Below are 18785 nucleotides of genomic sequence, written 5' to 3' on the forward strand. Positions count from 1 at the left end.
AGACATGGGACAGAGGAGAGTGATGAGCTGAGAGGCACCACCTGGGGAAGATGCGCAGGCCACAGCCTGTTGTATTAGCCAGTGTTCTGCAGAGACACGGAACCCATAGGTTGTGTAGATACATAGAGATTTCTTTTAAGGAATTGGCTCATGCACATGTGGGGATCGGCAAGTCGAAAATCTGCAGGGCAGGCCAACAGTCTGGAGACCCAGGGAAGAGTTGATGTTGCAGCTCAAGATCAAAGACAGTCCAGAGGCAGAATTCCCTCTTCCTTCAGGGACCTCAGTCTTTTTCTCTTGAGGTCTTCAACTGATTGGATGAGGCCCACCCACATTTTGTATGGTGATCTGCTCTACTCAAAATCTACCAATATAAAGTTTCATCTCATCTTAAAATAGCTCCACAGCAACATCCAGACTGGTGTTTGACCAAATATTTGGGTACCTTGCCCAAGCCAAGTTGACATAAAATTAACCATCATCTCATCCATCAAACCCCTCAGAGCCTAAAGCAGAAAAAAATCAGAAACTATCCTAAGCCCTGAAATCCCCTCCAGTTGAGCTTCAGAGAGAATGCCCAAAATGGCACACTCTCGCCTCAGGGGTCTGGACCTCAGCTCTGAGGGAGGGGCGAGCACTCCTCTAAGTGTCCAGGGTCCCCCTCAGCCACTCTCCCTCTGCTCTAGGGGTGGTAGCTGCTTTCTGCAGTTGCTGCATCTGCACACTTAAGATCCTCCTTCCCCCTTTGAGTGGTTAACACCTTTCACCAGGTAACCATTCCTTCTGTTAAATTTTCCCGGTTCAGATTGTCGGTGTGGTTTCCGTCTCCAAATGGACTCTGATTAAGTCAGAGGGAGAGCCCTGAGGAGAGCACCTTTGATCCTTCCCTTCCCTAATTCAGCTGGGAGACTGAAGAAGGGAGAGAAGAGAAAATTCTATCCTCTGCCGAAAGTGGAAGCTGCTGTCTGTAGTTTCTCCTCTAGCCTTTTTCCTTCAACAGGGCATCCTCTTCTCTCACTGTACACTTGAATCATTTGAGAGCTTTAAAAAATATATGATGCCCCATTCCTGTCTCCAGGGATTCTGGCTCAGTTGGTCTGGGATGGTGCTCAGTCATGAGTATAATTTAGTTGCTTCCATAGTTGTTACAAGAGAGAACTGCATGAAGTACTAAATTTATGCTGTATAAATTGCTATATAAATTCTGTGTTTCTATGTATTTTTTTATTTTCCCTGAGCTATATTTTGTAAGATTTGTTTTGAAATTTTTATCCTGGCTCAGGAGAGAGGTGGTTTGGTCCTCACTCAGCCTCAGGAGAAAAGCATGAGTAGGAAAGTCAGATTAGACATCCATGCCTTGCCTCCTGCAGGGAGGCCACAAAACATGCTCTTCTTTGTTGGATCCACGTGTCAAAACATAATTTTCAAAAAATTAATATCATAATTCTCATGCAAATATACAGCGAGCAAAAATAGAAGATTTCTTTTTTTTTAATAGAAGATATCTTTAACTCAATGAGGGAACAAAAAGGAAAGAAAAAATGAGAGATGACAAATCATTCAAAGGATGATAGGAGATACATAATTCATATGTATGTACACACACACAGTGAAAGAAAAGATGCTGGAATAAGATTGCTAAATTAGATACAAAGTGGGTAAAGCTAACAGATTTATACAGAACACTCCACCAAACAACAGCAGAACACACATTTTTTTCAAGGGCACATGGAACAGTCTCCAGGATACACCATATGTCAGGCCACAAAACAAGTCTTAACAGAAAGATTAAAATCGTACAGAGTATCTTTTCCAATCACAATAGAATGAAACTAGAAATCAATAGCAGAAGGAAAACTGAAAAATTCACAAATATGTGGAAATTAAGTAACTCTTATGCAACCAATAAGTCAGAGAAGAAATCACAAGGGAAATTAGAAAATATCTTGAGACAAACGAAAATGAAAACACAACATACCAAAACTTATGGAATGCAGCAGAAGCAGAGTTAAGAGGAAAATTTATAGCTATAAGTGATTACATTAAAAAGAAGCAAGATCTCAAATTCATGACCTAACTTTACACCTGAAGGAATTAGAAAATGAACAAAGTAAACCCAAAGCTAGCAGAGGAAGGGAATAATAAAGTAGAGGTAAATAAAATAGACAATACGACAATAGAAAAAAAATAAACAAAACCAAGAACTGGTTCTTCAAAAACATCAACAAAATTTACAAAAGTTTAGCTAGATTGACTAAGGAAAAATGAGCGAAGACTCAAATGACTAAAAAAAAAAAATGAAATTGGGAACATTACTACTGATTTTACAGAAATAAAAAGATTGTAAGAGAATACTGTGAGCACTTGTATAACAACAAATTGGATAACCTAGGTGAAATGCAGAAATATCTATAAACATACACTCTACCAAGACTGAATCACAAAGAAATAAAAAACCTGAATAGAGATTGAATCCATAATCAAAAACCTCCCAACAAGGAAAAGCCCTGGACCAGATGACTCCAGTGGTGGAATCTACTAAGCATTTAAAAATAATGCCAATTCTTCTCAAACTATTCCAAAAGTTGAAGGGGAGGTGACATTTTCTAACTCATTCTACGAGGCTGCATTACCCTGTTACCAAAGCCAAACAAGAACATGACAAGAAAACTATAGAATGATATCCCTTATGAACATTAATGTGAAAATCCTCAAAAAAAAAAAAAAATACTAGCAAACTGAATTCAACAGCCTATTGAAAGGGCTATACACCATGACCAAGTGGGATTTGTTCCTGGAATGCAAGAATGATTCAACACATGAAAATCAATCAACGTAACACACCACATCAACAGAATGAAGGGATGAAAAACACATGATCATCTCAATTGATGCAGAAAAAGTATATGACAAAATTCAATACCCTTTCATAATAAAAACATTCAACAAACTAGGAATAGAAGGAAACTACCTCAACCTAATAAAGCCCAAATATGAAAAACCCACAGTTAGTATCATTCTCAATGATGAAAGACTAAATGCTTTTCCTCTAAAATCAAGAACAAGACAAGAATGCCCACTTCAGTCACTTCTATTCAACATAGTATTGGAAGCAGTAGCCAGAGCAACCAGACAAGACAAAGAATCCATGAGAGAAACATCTAGTTTAAAAAGAAAGAGGAAAGAGAGGGGGATGGGGGGAGGGAAGGAAGGAAGGGAGGGAGAGAGGGAGGGAGGGAAGGAAGGCAATTATTTCAACCTCAGTATTTTTCATTACTTTACATGGATCGTTTCAGACATATCTCTTGAAAAGAAGAAACATTTATTTGAAGTTTAATGATTTCTTCTATTTCTTGTCAGTTACTTCTATAAAGTTCAAGTAAGATTAAATGTAATTAGTCTTCTAAATGTCATATATAGATTCATCCCATTTTTGCAATAGCTTTTCTTTCTACAGCTATCTATTCATCCATTTACCCATCTATTTATTTATCCATATTCTGATGTCTAAAAAGATGTCTGAAATTTTTTTCAGGCATAAACCTGGAAACAAATATACTTAAGATGCTAACAATAATTAATTCTGAGTTTTAGTATGACTGACTCTTAATTGCTTCTTTGTAGTTATCTATTGTTTTTAAATATTCAAGAATTAAAATAAAAATACAAAATAAAATGAGTTCAGTAATATGTAGTGGGAAAATCAGATTTCTATTTGCGTATTGGCAACTTTGTTAATTTCTCTGACTTTCAACTTCCCCATCAGTGAAACAGAATAATTATGCTCACCTTACTGCGGAGTTGCACAGCTGAAAAGATTTAATGTCTGCAAAATGACCAGAAGTTCCTGGCTCAGAGTAAGCTCTTACAGGAACTAACTTTGACTCTGTTCTTGACATGTTACTGTCTCCCTCCTCTTTTAGGGTCAGCCTGGCAGCTGTCTCTTTTTCAGGAACCACTCTGCCTTTTGGACCAGCCACTCTTCACTGCCTCTCTTAGTTAGTGCTTCTAAAATAGACCCTTAAATGAGTTTTAAATTATTGATTAAATATGAGTTACTAAAGCTGAAAGAGAGTCTAAGCAAGAATGACTGGCTTTACTGTAGGGTTTATGGCATTTTAGGGCCAAATCTGTGTGCTGCTATGTTCATTCAATCAACCATTCATATAGCAAATGTAGACTGAGCATCTACCATCTGCCAGATGCTACCCTGGGCATTAGAGGTAGAAAGATGAATAAGGCACAGTCCGGACTTAGGAGATCCACAGACTTCAGCCTTTATTCCACAATATGGAACTTGTCAAAAAACTGGTGTCTGATGCTTAGATGGGTGTTAAGGTGGATTTCCCAGTCCCCGAAGACCTAGATCAGTTCAGGGAATACCGTGGCGGTCCAGTGGTTAGGACTCCATGCTCTCACTGCCGAGGGCCCGGGTTTGATCCCTGGTTCGGGAACTAAAATCCCACAAGACGTGCAGCACAGCAAAAAAATAAAAATAGGTTAAAAAAAAAACACATTAAAAAAAAAAATCAGTTCAAAGCCCTCCCCTCCCTACTCCCAAGACTGCTATGAATTCTAGGGGAGCCATTGCTTTTGTGGTCATTTCTGGCTCTGAGATTCTTAATAGTCTAAACTAGTGTTTTTTCTAAATAGGTCCTTAAATGCCTTCCTGTGTGAACACACGTGTGGTTCCTGTTGTGTGTGTCCCCACAAGCACACAGGCACCATTCTTCTGGCTTCTCTCTCCCTCTTCTCCTTTGTGATGATTAATTTCATGTGTCAACTTGACTGGGCCGCCAGATGCCCAGATATCTGGTCAAACATTATTTCTGGGTATGTCTGTGAGGGTGTTTCTAGAAGAGATTAACGTTTGAATTCATAGACTGAGCAACGCAGATGGCCCTCCCCAATGTGGGGGGCACCATCCCATCTGTCAAGGGCCCCAATAGCACAAAAAGGTTGAGGAAGGTTGGATTTGCTCTCTGCCTAACTGCTTGAACTGGGGAGTTGATCTTCTCCTGCCCTCGGAGCGCCTGGTGATCAGGCCTTTGAACTACACCACCAGCTTTCCTGGGTGTCCAACTTGCAGACAGCAAATTGTGGGACGTCTCAGCCTCCATAATCCCATGAGCCAATATCTCATAATAAATCTCTTTATCTGTATCTATATCTCTATATCTTCATATCTCTATCTACCTATCATCTATCTATTATCTATCTATCAATCTATCTATCTATCATCTGTCTATCTCTTATTGGTCCTGTTTCTCTGGAGCACCCCAACTAATGCACCTTCCTGCCTCACCTTCTCATCCTCTCCTGGATTATTCTGGGGAACTACCAGTTCTTCTCATCATTTATGAAGAATTATAATATTTCCTTCTCTTCATTGTCCTCCTCTTTTGAATTATGCCCCTTCAATGTGAAAAGGGCCTATCGTTGAATCTAATAAATATCTCTAATTAGCATCACAAAGGAGAAGAATTATTTTAAATTATTGCTGAGAAGGATGCCATTATATACTATAGGGAAAGATCCTTCTCTAATATGAAGTGGTTGGGGGTGGGAATAACCAGTTACCATTGGCTAATTGTTTTTGATCCAAAATATTTCCTGTTTCATTTGTTTTACTTTTTTCTCAGATTAGTGATGGGGGTTGGAGGATTGAATCATAACATGGTTTGAAGCCCCATGTGTGAGGCCAACAGATAGCTTCTTGTTGAATGTTTCAAGGATCTATTCACTGGGATAAGAGTGCAAGTACAATTGTTCTTCATCTCCAGAAATGGCCTCTTACTCAGAGGCTCTCAGAAAAATTTAAGAAACATTCCTCCAATCAGTTCCATTTTCAAAGGCTTACTTAAACGGATCCTTAATTAGAACCTTCAATATAATGGATGCCACTCACCAGACAGTCATAATTAAGTTACTTGATAAGTTTCTGAGTCTACGTTGTAGTGACAGGCCTATTTCAGGGCAGTTCCAGGGGTCCCTTTTAGTCCAGACACTTGGTTGCATTTCAGCCACTGAGCCATCTTTGGCTGTCACTTCTAAGTAGATGAAGAGATTGACCTGCAGATGTTACAACTTTTCCACCCTGGACTCTCCATTGTCTTATCTCAACTTAGCCCCTGTGATCCCCGACTTCTCCCATTCTCTTAATTTCCTGGTCCTCACTTCAAAAGCCCATTTCTGGTGCCTCCCCGTGGCCTGACCTGAGCCAGTTTGGTCATTTACAATTCTTATGTTTTCTGTGCTAGATGCTGGAGACCACCAAAAACTGAGAGAAAAAAAAGTTAAGTACCCCACCAAACCTTGCTGCCAGGAAATAATGAAAGCAAGTCTTAGACCAAATTCCACCCTACATATAGACATTTATTAAATAACTATTTATCCGCATGCTGGTCCCAAACCAGTTCCTACAGCCTGTTCCGTGAGCTTGATGGGGTCCCAGCCCCTGTCCTTCTACACCCTCTGACCACCCTCCACATAGAACATTCATCAGGGCAGAGGGACCAGTACCCAGCATCAAAACAGATCTCTCGGTTCTGCATTAGACAAGGGACACTTGGAGACTTGGCTGAGGGGCTGGGCTCAGTCATCACCCCTTCCCTTCTGCACAGTTGATCTATTAGCTCCCTCCACCAATAGAACAGCCAACACTTACTGAGTTCTTGCTGTGTGCCAGGCACTGTGCTAAGCGCCTTGTAGATGTTATTTTATGCAGTCCCCATAATAACCATATGACCTAGGAAGTATTAGAAGCCCTGTTTTACAACTAAGAAAGTGGAGCTTGGAGAAGTGACTTGTCCTAGTTTACAGGAATTAAAGGTGCCCAAAGCTAGAGGAATAAAGAAGGAGGTCTGGCTGGTGCCAAAACTTTAACCACTTAACCACATACTGCATTTAACCACTGCCCTGTGCTTGAGTCACTCCCAGGGAAACAAATAAATAAAGTAAAAAAGAAACAAGAAACAAAAAATTTCCTTTGATTTGCCACCTGGGCTCTCGTCTTCCCTTCAGAGCCACGCTTCCCCAAGCAAGAGTTGAAGTTGCCATTTCCTCTTCTCTACCCATCTCTGTCCTGCTGCAGCACAGGCTGTGCCTCCACCACCCACGAGATATGGTCACCAACAGCATCCATGTTGTCAGGGGCAATGGATACTTGGGCACAGACCTTACACTGTCTCCTGGCTTATTTGGTTCTGTGGTCCGCGGCCTCCCTGAAATTGTGTCCTTGCTAGCCTGGCTGACGGTTTTGTCCTACTTCTCTGGGCACCCCTCCTCCAGGGCTCCTCTTCCTTGTCCATCCTGTGAACACCCTCCAGGGTTTACACTCACCCACCCACGTGCCTTTTACTCCCGCCCTGTGGAACACTGCTTAGAGCTCTACTGATGTCACTCACTTGTCCTGCTGGTGGTAGAGGAAAAGGCAAAGCAAGTTTCAGCCTGTGTAAGGGATACTCTCTTTGCAGACGTTTCTCTCCCTGTTATATTTGTCAGTACTTCAGTATGAGAAGTGTAGTGGGGAAGGCTGCACGCTCAAGATAATCCAAACCTGTAACACCTCCGCAGGGTTGCCTAATTAGCATAAGGAATGACAGAGCATCCTTTGGTTGGTGGAATTACCGGTGCAGTGTCGGGACCCACCGTGTGATTAAGTATGAACGCTGGTGAGCCCTTATGATGGGGAAACCTCTGGAAGTCTAGTCTGACCACAGCCCTTACCTGTGAGCTATGTTGTCACTCAAAGCTTTCATGCATGGGGTAGATGAGAGTCCCTGAGATGGAGAGAGACACCTTTTCTGAAATTCCAACCACTAGTGAGACCATCCAGGCTGTTTACTAATAAATGTCTGTGTGTTTGGCAGAATCTGGAGTGGGACTTGCTTTCATTGTCACTCACCTCCTGGTGGTGGTCATGGGGGTGCAGGCGCAGAGCTCCTTTCTGCCTCCAAACACTAGAAGCTGCCCAGTCATCAAAAGAACCTGACGTTCAACAGATTATAAGATGAACTTTTGGTTCACAACACTCCATTTGGAAAGGATAAAATCTAAGGTCATAAAAAATGTCCTGCTAATGGAGGTTTTTAATTTAATACTTTATTTATTTATTTATTTTAGTTAATTAATTAATTTATTTTTGGCTCACAGGCCCGGTTGCTCTGCGGCATGTGGGATCTTCCCCAACCAGGGCTCGAACCCGTGTCCCCTGCATTGGCAGGCAGATTCTCAACCACTGCACCACCAGGGAAGCCCCAATACTTTATTTTTAAAATAAATTTTCGGGGCTTCCCTGGCGGTCCAGTAGTTAGGACTCGGCGCTTCCACTGCAGGGGACGAGGGCTCAATCCTTGGTCAGGGAACTAAGATCCCACATGCCACGAGGCGTGGGCAAAAAATAAAAAATAAAATAAATTTTCTATTTTAGGATAATTTTAGATTTACAGAAAAGTTGCAAATATAGTACAAAGTTCCCATATACCCCTCACCCAGGTTCCTTGAACGTTAACAGCTTACGTAATCATGGCACAATTGTCAAAACTAGAGATTAATAGTGATACATTATTATTAACTAAACTAGTCTTCCCACTGATGCTCTCTTTCTGCCCCAGAATCCCAGCCAGGGTCCCACATTGCAAATTAGTCATCGTGTCTCCTCGGTCTCCTCTGGTCTCTGACAGCTTCTCAGCCTTTGCTTGCTTTGCTTTTCAAGACCTTGACAGGTTTGAGGAGTACTGGTCAGGTGTTTTGCAGAATGTCCCCCCAGTTTGGGTTAGTTTGGTGCTTTCTCACAATTAGACTGGGGTTATGTGTTTGGGGGGAGAGTCAATGCTGGAGGTTCCCCCACAATGCCCACTGAAGCCCCCTCCACCGAGCAGGGGCCCCCAGAGTGCTCTGTGGGCGCCGTAGGCTGGGAAGGGAGCCGGAGCAACTAGGAGACAGTGCCTCGGAATTCCATGATGGGACATCACCCTGAAGAGTTGTGTCGATTTTGTGGTCACTGGAAGGTCCAGAGCTAGAGAAAGGCGATGGTTGTTGATGAAGGGGGTAAATACATCTGAGACTGAAGGAGGGAGAACAGTACAGCTGTGCATGGGAAACCCTAACCCCTGTGTGTTGTAAGTAGATGGGCTAAACATCCTGTTGCTGCTTCTTATTTTTTCCAAGTCTGCTTTTCCACAATAAAGCTATATTTCCTGTCTAAGAATGAAGGAAGGAAGGAAGGAAAGAAGGGAGGGAGGGAAGGAGGGAGGAAGGAAGGAAAAAGTACTAGAAAGAAAGAACCTGAATATAATCCACCCTGGATTGTATTTGTCTTTGAACCAATGCAATCATCAAATATAATTTTAATAGGTTTTTTTTAAGAGGAAAGGGACCACAAAAGTTACACCACAGCCTTGCTCCAAGTGCTGGCAATCTTATTTATTTCTTGATTGAATGCAGGTCCCTGAGGAACAGGGTTCCATGAAGCTTAACTTGGGGTGAATGTTTATCAGCCAGTGTCCCCAGTAAGAGGGGAAAGATACAGCCAGAGAGCCCTCGGTGCCCACAGTGGAGGGGGAAGTATTGGTTGAAGCAGAGTCCACAATATTGCTAAGGGCTGGACTTGTCCTTGAGAACACTAGTTCCTTTAGCTCCACTGGGGCAGAATCCCCATTCCACACTAATTGATTGGTGGTAAATGGCAGAAATAAATGGACAAATAGGCTAACAATTTAAATTAGTTTACAACCAGAAATGAAGTTAAACGCACAGAGCCCCAGTCTCTGGAGGAAGAGGCAAGATTACCATGAAGCTGGACATGCCTCACCTTCAGGGAGCTCACTGTCTAGGGAGAAAGATGAAGAAGTAAACAAATAATCACAAAGTAATAACACATTAAAGGGACAATGGGAGTGCAGAGGAGGAAAATCTATGCCTCAAAGTCAAGGATGACTTTATGAAGAGGTTAATTTAGACTGGGTCTTGACGGATGTGTAAGAGTTCACCAGATGCAGGATCAATGTGAGATGGTAAAAATCACAGGTGTTGGAATCAAGCAGTCCAAGGTTCCAATCCCAGCTCCATTCTTTACTGTTCATATGACCAGAGACAAGTTGTTTAGCCTCTCTGAGACTCAGTTCCCCTATCTATAGTATAACTACTAAGAAGAGTTCTTGGGAAGATTAAAAACAATAATGTACATATAGTATCTAGGTGCTGCCTGGCACTTAGTAGGCTTTTTTGTAAATAGGAGCCACCAAAAGGAGAAGGTGCATTAGAAGATGAGGGTGTGTATAAAGGTGTGTCGGAGGGATGAGTCACACAAAGGCTGGGGAGAGGGTATGTTGGAAGGCTGTTGGAGCCCAGGGAGCCTGGGTTTTCATGTCTTCCAGTCCTTGACTTACAAGCTGTGTGATCCTGGGCTAATTAGGTAGTTTCTCTGCAACTATAAGATGTGGATAATAGTAGCACAACCTCAAAGGGCTGTTGTGACGATGCAATGAGTTAAGGCAGGTAAAATGCCCAGCACAGAGTGACCAATCAGCAAAGGGCACCTATTATTTCTGTTGTCATCATCGTTCTTTTTGTCATCATTGGGAAAAAGGAAGTGAGAGAATGGAGCTAAGAACCAACAGCCTATATCTGGCCCTCCATTACCTTGACAGTATTTATTGATAGGTTTACCTCTTCGTTGTATCTCCCCACTAGAACATGCCCTCCATGAGGGTGAGCTCATGGTCTTGTTCACTGCTGAGAGCCCAGTATCCAGCATCGTGCCTGGCACGTAGTATGTGCTCCATAAACATATGTAAGATGGGTGGGTGGGTGGATGGATGGGTGGGCGGATGGATGGATGGATGGGTAGTTGGGTCACAGATGGATGGATGGATGGGTAGTTGGGTCATGGACGGGTGGGTGGTTGGATGGATGGATGGATAGTTGGTTGCTTGGTTTGGGAATAGCACAAAGCCCATTACAGGGAGGACTCAGAGCAGGAGAGTGACTGCGGCTCAGCTCCACATGCAGTTAAAGCTCCAGAAACGTTTCCAGCAGTGGCCCTGGGAGAATAGAGCAGGAAGAAGGCAGATGGGTGCCATTGCAGGTGGGTGGGGATAGGTGGAATGCACCCCAGCACCCGCACACAGGTGCAAGGTCAGCACCATCACAGCACATCACAGCAAGGTGCACAACCATCTGTGCTTCAATTTCCTCATTTGTAAATAGTGGGGAGAGGACCTACCTTCTAAATTGTTGTGAGCATTCGACCCAACTCAGAGGAGGCCCTGGACAGAGGTGGCAGCTATTGTTACTACTGTTATTATTATTTTTGATAATAAAATGCACTTCATAAACAGTTATAATTATTACTACAGGCCAAAGGAATCTCTTTTTTGCTGAACAGCATAAAGACAGCTTTTCCTGTCTCAGCTACAAAGTCCCCCTCTAGATGAAAAGCTAGTTTGGGGCTGTGGCCTCTGAGAATCATCCGTGTGTCATTCTGCTTTTCCTGGCTGTCAGGAGCTCCTGGGTCGCCGGCATGGTCTCTCTCTCTCTCAGTCTCTTTGTCTGTCTCTCTCTGTCTCTCTCCATTTCTCTCTCTCCTCCTTGATGTTCTCTCTCCTGAGGTCCTCCCAGCCCCACTCACCATCACCCTTAACGGGAAGTGACCCCCTCCCGACTCCCCGCCCCCCCCATTCCTCTGGGCAGCTTTGCACGGAGCCTCAGTTTCCTTGCCTGTAAAAGCAGGTATGCTGGCCCCATCTCTCAGGGCTGTGGGAGGATTCAGCAAGATGGAGCAGACGAATTGCTTCGCCCAGTGCCTGGCGCCAGGAAGCGCTCAGTCCCAGGGCAGCACCTGTGACTCTACATTTGCACCTCATTTCCTTCCCTTCATCGTGAGTCCTTAAGTCAGGCGCTGCGCTCTGGCGTCATCCCTGGATCATTCCCAGCATGTATCACGGGGTCATGTGGGGACCAGCGAGGGGTGAGGAAGACACAAAAGGGGACGAACAGAGGGGGTAATGAGCTGGCCCTGCTCGTAGAAACGTTTCAGAGGGAACACCCTGCTGGGGGGGGGGGTTGTTTAAAACAAAATATGGTTCACACCCCCTCTTCCTTCTTGCCAGGGAGACGGGCTTCCTCGGGTGGGAGCGGCAGGTGAGTTCAGGTGCGTGGGGTTGGGTAAGTCCGCAGGATGAGGAGATCCTGGCTCGGCCTGGCCCGCAGACTTTCGTGAGAGGTGGCGCTGTCCTAAGCCCTTCACGACGCCTCCCCCTGCCCCGCACCTGCGCAACGGAGGCAGGTATCATCCCCTGCACTTCACAGGTGAGGACTCAGGGGCCCGGAGAGCTCAGTTACCTCCCCTTAGGTCACGTTCACTTCCAGGGGCACAGCAGAGTGGCCAAGCCAGCTCCCGCCTCCAGCGTGTAACTGTACTTTAACCTCTTTGTGTCACACAGAACAAACTTGCATCATGAAGAGTGGGCAAGGTAAAGGGCCCCAGACGCTTCAAGAACTTGACTGAAGGTCATCGGGGTTCGTAGGCAAACAGCCTTCCTTGGGGCCCCAAGCCTTAGTGTGGGAAACAGCTTTGCAGATGGAGAGGAGGACATGCCTCTACACCCACAAACCGAAGTCTAATCAGTGCAAGGCCTCCGACCACTCAATTTTGCAGTAAGGAATTAACCCTTACTGAGACCTACTATGTGCCAGGCACTATGCTAGGTCCTTACATTTTTTTGTTGTTGTTGAAATATATTTGATTTACAATGTTATGTTAGTTTCAGGTGTGATTCAATATTTTTGCAGATTATACTCCATTATAGGTTATTATAAGACAACGGCTGTAATTCCCTGTGCTATATAGTATATCCTTGCTGCTTATCTATTTTATGTATAGTAGTGTGTATCTGTTAATCCCATACTCCTAATTTGTCCCTCCCCCCTTCCCTCTCCCCTTTGGTAACCACAAGTTTGTTTTCTATATCTGTGAGTCTTTCTATTTTGCATATACATTTATTTGTATTATTTTTTAGATTCCACATGTAAGTCATATCATACAGGATTTGTTTTTCTCTGTGTGACTTATTTCACTAAGTGTAATATTCTACATATATTTTATTTCACTTAATACTCAAAGCAGTCCTAAGAGGAACATATTTTTATTCCCATTTTACAGTCAAAAATCTGAGACAGAGAGTTTTAGGAAGCTGTCTAAGGTCATATAGTCATTAGGTGCCATTCACGTGACCAAATTCTCAACCCCTCAAATCCCCATTGAGGTTCGAGAGATCGTCCTCACTGCTATTTGAGTCTCACTGTGTGTCACAGTTCCAGGTGATTGTGGCATCATTTGCAGACCTGGATTTGTAAAGGAGGAAGTCCTTGGGGGTTTGTAACGGTTTGCTTTTGCTACAATAATACTGCATAACAAACAACCTCAAAACTTGAACTGCGTACAGCAATGAGTATTGCTTTCACTCGTGTGTCTGCAGCTGGGGACTGGCTGATCTGGGTGGGACTGTGCTCCAGGTGTCTCTCATCCTTCTTCTGGAATCAGCAAGCTGCCCCAGAGCATCCTTCTCATGGTGATGGCAGACTCACAAGAGGGCAGGTAGAAATGCAAGACATTAAGCATACCATCACATCCATCTCATTTTACTGACCAGTGTAAGTCATGTGGCCAACCCAGAGTCAAGGACAGGGAAATATGGGTCAGCCATGGAAGTGAGGGGAGCTGCAAAGCTTTTGCAAAGCTGGCAAAAGGTGTGGGTTCAGGGGGCTGTTCTCTCTCTTTTCTTGTACCTGACGGCATTTGATGACATAAATGTAGCAGCAGGAACATCTCAAGTTCTCTCCAGAAGACAACAGAATTACTGGCTTCCCACCTTTCATTAGAATGAACTGATATTGCTTTGACTAAACACACTTCCATGGGTTGTGAAAAATATTCGCTATATTTTTTCTTATCTCATTGACTGATCATATTAATGATAATATAATTTACAGTTGTCTGGGTCTTGAAGGATTACAAGGCACTCATTATCTTCCTGATCCTCACATCAACCCCGTGAAGTATGTGGAGGAGGGGAGAGCCCACAGTAATGTGTAACTAATAACACGGCAACAATAATAGCAACTAGCACTTCTTTAGCTCTTGCTACGTTCCAGGCACTGATTTATACAACTGACTCGTTAAATAAAGAGTAGTTGCTCATCACTGGGCCTCTGGAATCAGAATCTGCTTTGGAATCCCAGGGGTTCTGCTTCCCAGCTGTGCAGCCTTGGGCAACTTACTTAACCTGTCTGTGTAAGTTTCCTAAAGCTGTTGTAACAAATTACCACAACCTGGGTGGCTTAAAACAACAGAAATTTATTCTCTCACAGTTCTGGAGGCTAGAAGTACTCATTTTATAAGGACACCAGTCATACTGGAGTAAGGGCCCATGCTACCCCAGTGTTAACTCCAGTAGTAATCCAGCCAACTTAACTAATTATATCTGCAATGACCCTATCTCCAAATAGCCAAATAAGGTCACATTCTCAGGTTCCCGGAAGGACATACATTTGGGAGAGGACACTGTCCAGCCCAGTACACCCTCTAAGCCTTGTCTTTTCTTTTCCATCCATAAAACGGTGCTATTAGTAGGTTCCACATTATAGGATTGTTATGAGGATCGGGTAAGATATGGCTGGAAAGCTCTTAGCACAGAGCCTGGCACATTGAAAGTGCTCATCAAATAGAAGCTGTCACCATCATTGTCCCCACTTTACAGTTGAGGAAGTAAGGTCTAGACAGGTAAAATTGGTTGTCATCCTATAAAGGGCAGAGCCAGGTTCTCTAATTCCTGAGCCAGTGTGCCATGCATACAGTAGGTGCTCAATAAATGCTCCATGACAACCATCTGAAATCCAGTGGACATATCCCCAGCCATGGAGCCCTGAGATCACTCCAGGCTGGAAGGAGAGGACCCTGGAAGGCCTGGAACCTGAGCCCTCTGACTGTCGGGGCGTTCTTCTCCTCCACCCCTCAAGCTGGCTCCCAGCTCTCAGATGTCTTTTTTTTTTTTGGCCGCTCGGCTTGGGGAATCTTCCTTCCTGCCCCCAACCAGGGATCCAACCCATGACCCCTGCAGTGGAAGCGCAGAGTCCTAACCACTGGACTGCCAGGGAATTCCCATTAGCTGTCTTTAAAATCAGCTCTTATTCCGCCGCTCTCTGCCTAGCTGGTAGGGCCAACACACCTGGGTAAGGATGTCTACCATTAATACTGCAAATTGGATTCCATAAATTAGTCAATCCCCTGCTGGCAGCACTTGGCTGGAATCCTTCCGGCAGCTGGCTTTCAGCTGTTCAAATACCACAGGGACTTGCTTGCTCCATTTCCCCAGGGACTTTGCTCTGTCAGGAAGGCTTTGCTGAGGCAGAGAAAGCCACGTTTTGACATTTGGTGAGCACACTTGTTAACAAATTGCACCTACTCTTTTCTCCACGAGGGCTTCCCAGGGGCGCAGCTTATTTCTCTTGGGAGTTGGGGGAAGCCAGCCAATGGAATGAATGGGCATCCGCTCGTGGGTGGCTCTGTTGGCACCATGCGGGCAGAGCCATGCCAGGCAGACTATGATGGAAGCAGGGGTCAGCTCAGGTGTTGGGCTGCTCGGCTCCTGTCCCAGGACCCACCCATGCCCCCCATGATCTCAGTCTCATTTTCTGGGAAGTCCCTTACGTTTCCCCCCACCGCCCCGCCACAGGCCACTGAGTCAGGCACAGGTCCCAGGATACAGACACAAAACAGATACTGTCCCTAGTCTAGGAGCTTTCAGGCTCAGAAAGGTGATAAGACATGCATCACCTCCCTAATTAAGTCAGTGAACGAAAAGGCCCTAAGAAGGAGGCAGGAGCACAACCTTTGTGGGGGGATCAGGGAAAGCTTTATTGACAGATGGCATTTGAGTGGGTCTTGAAGGTTGAGTAGGAGTTCAACAGCTAGTGGCAGAGTTAGAAGTAAAGGCAGGGAGGTGGGAATCCCAGGGCATGAATGAGAAACAAGAACTGGTGCAACTTGGCTGAAAAGCCTGAAATTATGGGAGAAGAAACTAGAGAGGTGCTATTAAATAATAATAATAATAGTAATCCCCTCTGAGGACTTCCCTGGTGGCGCAGTGGTTAAGAATCCACCTGCCAATGCAGGGGATGTGGGTTCGAGCCCTGGTCTGGGAAGATCCCACATGCCGTGGAGCAACTAAGCCCATGCACCACAACTACTGAGCTGTGCTCTAGAGCCCACGAGCCACAACTACGGAGCCCTCGCACCGCAACTACTGAAGCCCTTGTGTTCTAGGGACCGCATGCTGCAACTACTGAGCCTGCGTGCTGCAACTACAGAAGCCCGTGTGCCTAGAGCCCATGCTCCACAACAAGAGAAGCCACCGCAACAAGAAGCCCGCGCACTGCAACGAAGAGTAGCTCCCACTCGCCACAACTAGAGAAAGCCTGCATGCAGCAACGAGGACCCAACACAGCCAAAAAAATAAATAAATAAAATAATGCCCTTTGAGGCGTCAATCCATAAATCTACAAGCACTAGGAAATGCTTGCAAGCTCATCAGAATCCTGATTTTGCAACGAGAAGGATGATCCAGAAGGCACAGCAATTGCTTCACAATGGTCCTGCCAGTGCTGTGGCTAGAACACCCACGAGGTGAAGCGCCCAGCAGCCAGGTCCCCAGAAGGGGCTTTCCACCTATGTCACTCCATTCCATCCTCACAGCACCCGAGAACATAAGGATTATAAGCCCACTTCACAGATGGGAAAAGTGAGGCCCAGGGTTTCGAGGCGGAGAACAATGTGCTTAGGCTCACACAGTGTGAAGTGCTGAAAAAATGGCGAATAAAAGGAGGCAGATTTTTTTCCCCAATTATCCTACAGTGATTTCAAGGTTTTTAAAATAATTCAATGCATGTTTTCATTGAGATGCTGGAGATAACAGTCACATTTTAGGAAGATTCTCTCTGATTAAAAAGTCCAGTTCAGTCTGAAGCCTCCCCCAGCCCCCCACCTCAGACCCAATTCATGGCTCAAGATCCCACATTGGAGAAGGGGTGGAGCCTTTCCTTTCAGGTCCCCCTCCTCCACTCACTCTGCTGCTCTGACACCCCCAACATCAGGGCTTGGGGAGGAGGGAGGTGCTACAAAAGTCTTGTGCTGACTCTGCATTCCTCAATGGAGTGTGTTGCATTTTGTTATTTTTCAAATTGAGATACAATTGACATAGAATATTATATGTTTCAGGTGTACAACATAGTGAATCTGTATTTGTATATATTGCAAAAAGATTACTACGGTAAGTCTAGTTAACATCCGTTACCACACATAGTAACAAAACTTTTTCTTGTGATGAGAACTTTTAAGATCTACTCTCTTAGTAACTTTCAAGTATACGATACAGTATTATTAACTGTAGTCATCATGCTGTACATTACATTCCCAGGACTTATTTATTTTGTAACTGGAGGTTTGTACATTTTGACCCCCCATCTACCCATTTCACACACACCCTCACCCCTCCCTCTGGCAACCAATCTGTTTTCTGTATCTATGAATTCAGGCTGGGGGTGTTGTTTTAAGATTCCACATATATGTGACATTGTATGGTATTTGCCTTTCCCCGTTTGACTTATTTCATTTAGCCTAATGCCCTCAAGGTCCATTCATGTAGTCACAAACGGCAAGATTTCTTTTTTTATGGCAGAATAATATTCCATTGTATATAGATGCCACATTTTCTTTATCTGTTCATCCTTCAATGGATATCTAGATTGCTTCCATATCTTGGCAATTATAAATAATGCTGCAATGAACACGGCGGTGCAGATACCTTTTCAAGTTAGTGTTTCATTTTCTTTGGATAAATACCTAGAAGTGGAATTGCTGGATCATATGGTAGTTCTGTTTTTAATTTTTTTGAGGAACCTCCATACTATTTTCCATAGTGACTGCACCAATTCACATCCCACCAGCAGTGCAAAAGAGTTCCCTTTTCTCCACCTCCTCACCAATACTTGTTATTTCTTGTCTTTTTGATAATAGCCATTCTGTCTTATTGTGGTTTTGATTTGCATTTTCCTGTTGGTTAGTGATAATTGAACATCTTTTCATGTGCCTGTTGGCCATTTGTATGTCTTCTCTGGAAAAATATCTATCCAGATCCTCTGCCCATTTTTAATCGGATTGTTTGTTTTTTTGCTATTAAGTTGTATGAATTCTTTATATATTTTGGATATTAACCTTTTATCAGATAGACGGTTTGCAAGTATTTTCTCCCATTCCGTAAGTTACATTTTCATTTTTTTTAAATTTATTTATTTTATTTTTGGCTGTGTTAGGTGTTCGTTGCTGTGCGTGGGCTTTCTATAGTTGTGCGAGCGGGGGCTACTCTTCGTTGCAGTGTGTGGGCTTCTTATTGCGGTGGCTTCTCTTGTTGCGGAGCACGGGCTCTAGGTGTGTGGGCTTCAGTAGTTGTGGCACGTGGGCTCAGTAGTTGTGGCTCACAGGCTGTAGAGCACAGGCTCAGTAGTTGTGGCACATGGGCTTAGTTGCTCCGCGGCACGTGGGACCTTCCTGGACCAGGGCTCGAACCCATGTCCCCTGCATTGGCAGGTGGATTCTTAACCACTGCACCACCAGGGAAGCCACCTTTTCATTTTGTTGATGGTTTCCTTTGCTGTGCAGAAGCTGTTTAGGTTGATGTAGTCCTTTTACTTGGTTATTTTTTTGTTGTTGCCTTTGCTTTTGGTGT

The 18785-nt window shown here is 44.2% G+C and overlaps 1 long non-coding RNA gene across 1 annotated transcript; it reads left to right on the forward strand.

Moving 5' to 3' along the window:
- The first annotated feature begins 5196 nt into the window (after positions 1–5196).
- On the forward strand, positions 5197–18678 carry LOC118890510. Its single transcript, XR_005018756.1, has 3 exons — positions 5197–6861; positions 9541–9546; positions 18647–18678. It is a non-coding gene; the product is annotated as an uncharacterized LOC118890510 (long non-coding RNA).
- The last annotated feature ends 107 nt before the right edge of the window (positions 18679–18785 follow it).

Source organism: Balaenoptera musculus, chromosome 2, assembly GCF_009873245.2.
Source record: "Balaenoptera musculus isolate JJ_BM4_2016_0621 chromosome 2, mBalMus1.pri.v3, whole genome shotgun sequence".
NCBI classification, from domain to species: Eukaryota; Metazoa; Chordata; class Mammalia; order Artiodactyla; family Balaenopteridae; genus Balaenoptera; species Balaenoptera musculus.